Raw genomic sequence first — 9,603 nt, 5'->3', positions numbered from 1 at the left:
CCTGCTTTCAAATGGGGGTCACTGACCCCCATCTAAAAACAAATGCTCAGTGTTAAAATGTTACATACCCACTTAGTTAATAAAATAGAAGAGGCAGAAATCTGGCAACAGAAATTGTTTTTCCAAAACATGACCACGATATATACAACTACAACACTTCATTAAAGGAGACGAAGTTTTGCTACCATTAGTTTCTGCCTGGCAAAACTTCGTTAGACCTTTTAGGCTAACGAAGTTTTGCCAGACAGAAACTAATGGTAGCGAAACTTCGCTAATAAATGCTTGCACTACCGATGTAACGCTAGCAAAAAGTCGGCAGCCGAGATGCAACTTCACATTTTGGTGAATTTTAAGATATAGATGGTGCAAATGGTTGAAATTACCATTTTTTATTACATATGTCCAAGGAACCTGAATAAAGCCATAAAAGATCCTCTAATGCCCTAGACATGAGCCCGCCCTAAAATAAATGTGGCATGCCCCTCAAATTAGCTTGGAAAATTTTTTCACACATAAATCTGTAATAGTTCAGACTTTTAAAGGCAATTCTGCCAGCATTTTTTAGAACTTTAATGCATTTCGGGCATACAGGATATGATGTAATCAGTGTCAGACTGGTCCACAGGGATACCAGGAAAACTCCAGGTGGGCCCAGGTGTCAGTGGGCCCTCTGGCTTCTAACCATTTGGCCTTTTACATGGTCATTCCCCATTCCTTTAAGGGAAAAAAGAGGTTTAATAATGGAAGTATAGTATAGTAATAATAAAATATGGTAAGTAAATATAAAAGACTAGGAGATTAAAGAGAGGAGGAATACTAGTTTGGAAAGTGGGCCCATGGTCACGGTTTACCGATGGGCCCACTTTCTAAAGTTTTCTGGTGGGCCCCTGGCATACCATTCTGACACTGGATGTAAGTGACGTAAGATTGAGGAGGATGTAGCTTCATTTTTACCAGTTCGCCTGGTCTGTGGTGAGGAAGTAAACTCTGGTGAAAGAGGTAACATTCTGTTAAATTTGCATTTTAGTGAATTTGCTGAGTTACATCCATTTGCTAGAGCGAAAAGTGGCCTGGCGATAGAGTGCGAACAAACATTAGCGATGGTCCAGTTCGCTAGGGTATTTTCGCCTTTGCCTATTAGTGAATTGGCCAAAAAGCTGCGGATATCATTGCTGGTGAAATGTCTCTAGCCTTAGCCACTTCGCACTTCATTGAATCTGCCCCGTGTGTGTTTTGTTTGTGTCACCTTTTTCAGTTTTGGCTCTAACCATAAAACGTTTCCATTACTTTCAAGCTTTGTAGACTGTGATAATTACTGAATTGCATTGGAGTCAATGGGAAGACCAATTCACATGCATGTTTTGCTCAGTATACTGCTACACACATGCCCTGCATTGTTAGAGGACACCTATCTTTTTAAAAGAAAAAAAGGGCTCACATTTTGCCATTTTCTTAAAAACATCTGTGTTTTTTTATATTAGCTCTGGTAAACTGGTAATGGTATCTACTACTACTCAGTCTTTATGCTTTTTAACCAAAAAGTACCACCTATAGTTTATATATTACTTATAGCTTACTACGATAGGCACCACTAATAATAAATCTGAACAGACAGTATCTGTGTGCTTTGTATCCCATATTAAAATGAATAAACCATATAGTTATGTGAATAAACCATTATATTTATGTGATTGAACCATATATTTATGTGTAAATGTAAGGAATCTGAAATACTATGCAATGTTACATGACTGAGATTGCAAATAGTCGTAGTTGTGTGATATTATCCAAACAACTTCAAGTATCATTTAAATGAAAATAAACTACAAATATACAGGTTGGAACAAGTGTTTTAATATAAAAATTGCATAACGGTGCCACATCTTAAAAATTCACATAAGTGTCCCGATTGGTTCCAGATGTCACGTGTCCTATAATCCGGGTTCCTGGTAGTAGAACCACTTCCTATATTATAAATACGGATATCTCTGACACGATTTCCAAAATATATAGCTTTATGCAATCCATTAAAATTTGTTCATATGTTTCATAATTATCTGTTTTATGTCTGAAGCTTCATTACTGTAATCAGTCACAACATAAACTTTTTCTTTATCAGTTTGATTTGATCTCCTGTGTTTATTTTTTACATCACGTTTATCTCTAACACTTTCCCGTAGCATGTGGTTATGGTCACTAAGAACCGCATGTTCATATGCCTTTTTAAGGGTAATGGTACTATATCCTCTCTTCACCAATCTATAGCACAGATCAATTGCCGCATTCTGGAAGGCATCCCAAGTGGAGCAAATCCTCCTAAGTCTGAGGAATTGCCCAATCAGGATGCCCTCCAGAAGCGGTTCAGGTACTAGTTCTTAACAAAAGTGAATTTCTGCTAATAGATATCCTATATACATCTGTCTTTATTGAACCTTCCTCATGTGAAAATAGTATATCCAAAAATTATACAGATTTTTTCTTGATCTTATAAGTAAATTCAATACCACATTCATTATTACTACAGAAAGTCACAAATTTTTGTACTTGTTCAATATTTCCCTTCCAGATCAGGATCAGGTCATTTATAAACCTGTACTATTTAAATATGTGTTTGCTCCAAACTGATTTATCTCCAAAGATATGGCACTCTCAATCCATCCCATGAGTAGGTTACCATATGAGGGCGTAAACCGCGCCCCCATTATAGTGCCACACCTCTGGAGATAATACCGACCTTCAAATATGAAGTAGTTGTGAAGTAGTTGTGATTCAAAAGGTACTGGACAGACTCTAAAACAAATTCATTCTGTTCTCTAGAGTACAGGTTGGAATTGTCAGCCAAAGTACAAGGCCTGAAGGCCAAGGTGATGTTCTATAGAGGAGTATAAAGCAGAAACATCTAAAGTTACCCAAATCATATCATTTTCCCATGTGACATCCTGCAATTTTATATATGAATTAAGATTGACAACTATCGGTTGGAGTAATTTATCCACATATTCCACATGTTTCTCATTGAGGGACCCCATACCTGCTATTATCGGTCTACCTTTGGGGTTCCCTTATGAACTTTGGGGAATGTGTGAAAAATTGGAATTTTGGGGTGTTCATACCAAATGTAATCGAATTCCTTTGTGGTGAGTTTCGACTGGAATATTTTTGTTGGATCATTTTCCAAACATTGATATTGTTTGGTATCTCGTAATTGGTTCATTATATCAGTTTCATAATAATCTCTATCTAGAATGACAATGTATCCCCCTTTGTCAGATTTACATATAACTATATTATCATTATCTTTCAGAGATTGTTACGCTTCATATTCTTTTTTGGTTAGATTGTTATGTTGGTATTTATTTATTTTTGGAATATCTCTCGTTTTAGAGAGTGTTTTTAAATCATCACATATCAATTTCTAGAAATGATCCAAAAATGGTCCATTCTGTCCTATTGGGTAAAATATATACTTGGGTTTTAAATCAGTGTTCACTATATTGCCTTCACCCCCATTATCTAAAATACTCACTTCCTCTATGTCAGCTAATACTTGCATAATATCCTGTGTGTCAAAATTCTCCCCATATTCCTCTCTAAAATCTAGCGGAATTTCACTTAATTCAGGTTTATCACATTCAACACTTTTGAAATATCTTTTAAGGGATAAAGACCGCATAAATCTATTAAGATCTATTATTGTTGAGAAAAGGGAGAAATAACTGGTTGGACAGAAGGATAAACCCTTGTTCAATAAATTTCTTTCATAATTAGTCAAAATTTACAGTGACACATTTATAACAAGATCATCATCTGTATTGGTTTTCTGGGACCTAATTAATTCTTCTTCTTCTGTATTTCCACCTTTCTTGTTCCCTTACTTAAATTCACTTTTCTCTCTTTTTTCCCTTCTTCTTCCTCTGTACTTTCTTCTGTTATTTCGTGTCTGTCCTTTATCTTTTTTCCACCTTTCTTCATTTTGCCTTTTACTTTTCCAGATTCTTGTATTTCCCAACTCGTATCCATTTTAGCTGTTGTGGCTACTAAAAAAGTTACTCCTTGGGTCTCATCCATATCACGTATAGGTGTGGAACCACGTTTAGATGATTTTAACCATTTGTTCTGTTTCAAAATCGGTCTTATTCGTTCCCATCTACCTCTCTCCTTATTTAATTCCATTCCCCAGAAGTAAACTCTTTCATTCTCCTAGTCTCCTTTGTCTCTCAAGAATTTCTGTTGTTTGCTTTCCATTATTTTCTTTTCCATATTATCCAATTCCTCATTCACTTTCTTCTCTTTCTCTTTATAGTCAGGCAAATGTTGATAATTAATCAGTTGATTTTTGATTTACTCTATCTCCATATTCAATCGATTTTGTTCCTTTTTGTATTTTCTTATTAGTATTCCCATCAGATTAAATGAACACTCCAAGAACACATTATTGAACTATCATGGTTCCCACCTCCGTGTCTCCGCAGCAGTTCTCCGACTCACTTGTGCCCTTCACTACTCCTATCCTACTCTTACACTATCTATTTTGGAACAAAATTCACATAAGTGTGGGGGATCTCCGATTGGTTCCAGATGTCACGTGTCCTATAATCCGGGTTCCTGGCAGTGGAACCACTTCCTATATTATAAATACGGATATCTCTGACACGATTTCCAAAATATGAAATATATAGCTTTATTCAATCCATTAAAATTTGTCAGTTTGGGTACACTGCAGTATATGTGGATGTCAATATGTAGGTAGAACTATGAGAAGAATGAAGGATAGAATTTTGGAGCATATAGCATGTGTAGGGAGAAAGGATGTTTTGTCATCCATAGCTGAACATATTCTAAATGTACATAATGGTAATGATAAGTGTATATCCTTCCAAGGTATATAACATGGTAGATTATATAGGAGAAAAAGGTATTTGGAGAAATTTATTAATAAAAGAGAAACATGGTGGATGTTCACTTTAGAAACAGTGAAACCAACAGGTTTAAACAAAGATTGGGAAATCAAATATGTTATTGAATAGAGAAATTTATGATGTTTGCAATAAAAGAAATGTATTATATAATTACCCACAATGTGTTATCCATTAATCCCCAAGAGAGAAATAACATACATGAAACAATATTTCTTTTAATTTTATAGCATGTGTTGTTTAAATAGTTCTAATAGATTCAGATACAGAAGATAGGATGAGAAGATACATCCTTCTAATTGTGTACTACACCTTTAAGAATCAGATAATGTGCATTGTCTTTAATTATGGCTTGCTATAAAGTTGTGCCTTGTAAAAAAATCTGTAACACTCTGAGGAAGTGCCTTAGGGCACGAAATGCGTCAGTGGTGAGCAACATGCACTGTACCCAAACTGACAAATTTTAATGGATTGAATAAAGATATATATTTTATATTTTAGAAATCGTGTCCGAGATATCCATATTTATTATATAGGTGCTACATCTTAAATAATCTGTTTTCAACAAAAACACTGGAAGAGGAATGTTATCCCTATGTGAGCAGGATCTATTTCATCTCCTGCAACTCCTTCCTTATTTCCTTATTTCATTGACCTGCTGGACCAGGCCACACAGTAGGTCAGTGTGGTGGTAGTGATCTTCCACTACTATTTGGGTCTCAGCACCAGTTGTTACAGCTGCTGTTCTCCTTCCTCTCCTTCTGATATCTTGGAACTTCATCAGGTTCTTCTGCAGCAGATGTCGGTGATGCTGCTGAAGGTCTTGCTTCATTGGGTGGTGCATTTGCCTATTCTTCTGCTGCCCCTTCTGTAGCCGGATCGCCTTCTATCTACTCAGCTAGCAATGAAAGAATTTCAGTTTGAGTAATACAGCACTTGCATTTGTACAGTACAAATTAAACAGGATGAGATGTGTGAAAACCAAATGGATGGTTAATATACCATTAAGATACATTTTTACATCTGATTTACTTGTTCTCAGCAGTTATATGCCAGTCAACTGTTGTTACACTATTCACCTATACACACTTTTGCTCAAAAATAGCAAAATAAATAGGAAACAAGTGACTTTATTGTAGTTAAAAAGAGAAATCTATATATTCTATTTAAATAAATCTACTTTCTACTTCTGCCCTTAGCTGATTCACTAAATCTGGGTGCCGCCTCCTCACTGAACAACATGCAGCCTGAGATGGATGGTGAAGCATCGTCTCAGCCTGTGATGCAGCCTCTCCATTATGTTCATTTTAAAGGAGACATATAGGATAAATGAAAAAACCCTAATTGTGTAGGCAATTATGAGTAATATATGGTTTTGCTTTTACATGGTGCTAAAAATTAATATTATCTATAAAAATAGCCCCTTTATTGGAGCTCCCTATAGATGTTCTCTGGTCCCTGTCTGTGTTTTAAATGAAGGGTGGGCGTGTCCTAACGGTCCCTGCCAGAAGCACAGTAGGAGGGGGACAGCCAATCACAGCCCTGGAATCACACAAGCACAGACAGGCTTCAGTTCCCTGTCAGGTCCTGCTAGCTACTGATATCTAAATGAGTATAATGCACTGGTAAATTCTTATTTTACCATATATTACTGAAGCCTGTCTGCTCTCAAGCATCGGAGCACTGGGGAGCTTTGAGTCCCCAGTGCTTCTTAGGATACGGCTGGACAGCATGCTGCCCCTAAAGCTTTGCCACCCCTAAAGTTTTGCCACCCTAGGCCCGGGCCTTTGTGGTCTTGCCACAAATCCGGGCCTGTCTATATGTTGATAATATATTTTTATATGACCACATTTATATGAGAACAGCCTATTCCAATGACGGACAAATGGTTATGTGTCAGAGTGTAAGAATAATAAAGTCTAACTAGAGGGTGTCGTTTCTGAAGAAACCACGGGATGTTGGCTATGAAACGCTATAGGTGTCTTGCCCAGTCGCCCCCGGTGCCTAGAGAGTACACAAAGTCGGTAGAATCCGGATTAAAACGGTGAAATTTAAAGCCAATCCAATTTTACCATTGAAATCCATTCAAACAAACTGGCTATTTTTGGCTCCGCCCACTTTTAAAAATTTGCATCCCAGTCACCCCTTCACCAAATGGACCAAGTTTGAGCACTCTTACATTAACAGTGTAAGATTCACAGGAATTTAAATATTCCCATTGAATAGCGTTTGGTAAAATGTGATTGGCTGTCTTAAGCTCCGCCCAGTTTTCTGAATTTTAACCCCAGTTACCTAGTCATGGTCAGTGCCAAGTTTGGGGCCTCCGGTTTTAAAACTGTGAGAACGGCGGTAATACAAAATTTTACATTAAAGTCAAGAGGTGAAAACTGATTGGCTGTTTTTGGCTCCACCCACTTTTCCTAAATTTTGACCGCAGTCACCCAGTGAGTAATTGAGTCAAGTTTGGTACACCTAGCATTTAAACTGTGATAATAGCAGCAGTTTATCATTTTTCTTTAAGGTCAATGGCTGAAATCTGATTGGTTGTTGTTGCCCCGCCCCTTTTTTTCCTAATTATGAACCACAGTCACTCAGTGACTAACATTTCAAAGTTTGTGAATGCTGTGATTTAATGTGTAAAAATGGCAGCATTTTTATTTTTTCTAGTGAAAATCAATGAATGAAATTCGATTGGTTGTTGGTGGCTCCGCCCACTTTTTCTAAACTTGAAGTGGAAACCCCCAGCGGCCACATTTGTGATATTCAAGGTCCCTGACATCAATACTGTGAGAATGGCAGCCTTCTTAATTGTTCCCATTAAAATCAATCAAAGAAATCTGATTGGCTGTCTTAAGCTCCGCCCAGTTTTCTGAATTTTAACCCCAGTTACCTAGTCATGGTCAGTGCTAAGTTTGGGACCTCTGGTTTTAAAACTGTGAGAACGGCAGAAATCAAAAATTTTACATTGAAGTCAATAGGTGAAAACTGATTGGCCGTTTTTGGCTCCACCCACTTTTCCTAAATTTTGACCGCAGTCACCCAGTGAGTAATTGAGCCAAGTTTGGTACACCTAGCATTTAAACTGTGATAATAGCAGCAGTTTATCATTTTTAATTAAGGTCAATGGCTGAAATCTGATTGGCTGTTGTTGCCCCGCCCCTTTTTTTTCCTAATTGTGAACCACAGTCACTCAGTGACTAACATTCCAAAGTTTGGGAATGCTGTCATTTATTGTGTAAAAATGGCAGCATTTTTATTTTTTTCTATTGAAAATCAATGAATGAAATTCGATTGGTTGTTGGTGGCTCCGCCCACTTTTTCTAAACTTGAAGTGGAAACCCCCAGCGACCACATTTGTGATATTCAAGGTCCCTGACATCAATACTGTGAGAATGGCAGCCTTCTTAATTGTTCCCATTAAAATCAATCAAAGAAATCTGATTGGTTGGTTTTGGCTCCACCCACTTTTCTTAATTTTAATCCCAGTCCCCCAGTGACCAACTGTGCCAAGTTTGAGGACCCTGCCATTAACCGTCTAAGAGCGGCAGCAGTTTAACATTTTCCTATTTAATTGAATGGCTGAAATTTGATTGGCTGTTGTAGACTCCGCCCACTTTAGGTACATTTTAGCCGAGTCACCCAGTGACCCACGGTGCCAAGTTTGGGAGAGCTCTAGCTTTAATACTGTGAGAATTACAGCTGTTTACATTTTCTCATTGAAGTCAATAGGGAAAATCTGATTGGTTGTTTGCGGCTCCAAAATAGGACAGAATTTTTCAGTTTCACCCCATGACTAAATGACCCAAGTTTGGTGAGTGTAACTTCAAAGCTGTACAAGTGGCAAAAGTTTCAAGTTTTCCAATGAAAGTCTATGGGGAAAAAAGGGGTCGTCGGGGGGTCGCCACAGGGGCACGGAGGTTGGGATCGCTTAACAAAGCACAAGCAACCTATTCGAGTATGAGTCGAACAAGTGTGCAAAGTTTCATAATTGTACTCCTAAAACTCTGGGAGGAGTAGCGTTTAGAAAATTGCTCAATTTTCATTGGGCGTTGGTAGCTCCGCCCACTTTGGGGTGCCCCCCCAAAATACTTATTTTTATTCGGGGTGACATCAACAATATGTGGTCCGAGTTTGGGGACTGTATCTTCAAAACTGTACAAGTGGCAGCGATTTGAAATTTTTCCCTGTCAATCTCAATGGGAAAAAAGGGGTCGTCGGGGGGTCGCCACAGGGGCGGGGTGGGTGGGATCGCTTATTAAAGCACAAGCAACGTACTTTGCTATAAGAGGAATAAGTGTGGAAAGTTTGGTGCTTGCACCCCTAAAACTGTAGGAGGAGTAGCGTTTAGAAAATGGGGTTCGCCAATAATAATAATAAGAAGAAGAACGAGCTGAACTCGAAGAACAGTATGTTGGCTATTTCATAGCCAACATAATAACAAATGTCCCTATCATTCTGATTCAGCAATACCAGGTCTAAAGCAGGGTGGTTGCAGGGAGGGGTGATATTCCCCCTTTAATTATTTCTCTTGTAAATGACACCCCCATGATAAGAGTCCACTTTGTAAGTTACTGACAGAATTCAGAGTGTCAGCAGATGTTGGATGGGGCCCCTTGTACAGAAGTGCTTTCTTCATTTACTGAGTTCATCACATTGTCTGCTTTTAACAGATGAAGAACTGCAAGGC

The sequence above is a fragment of the Xenopus laevis genome, chromosome 9_10S (assembly GCF_017654675.1).
Source record: "Xenopus laevis strain J_2021 chromosome 9_10S, Xenopus_laevis_v10.1, whole genome shotgun sequence".
NCBI classification, from domain to species: Eukaryota; Metazoa; Chordata; class Amphibia; order Anura; family Pipidae; genus Xenopus; species Xenopus laevis.
The sequence above is the reverse complement of the archived record's forward strand: the minus strand, read 5'-3'. Positions refer to the sequence as shown.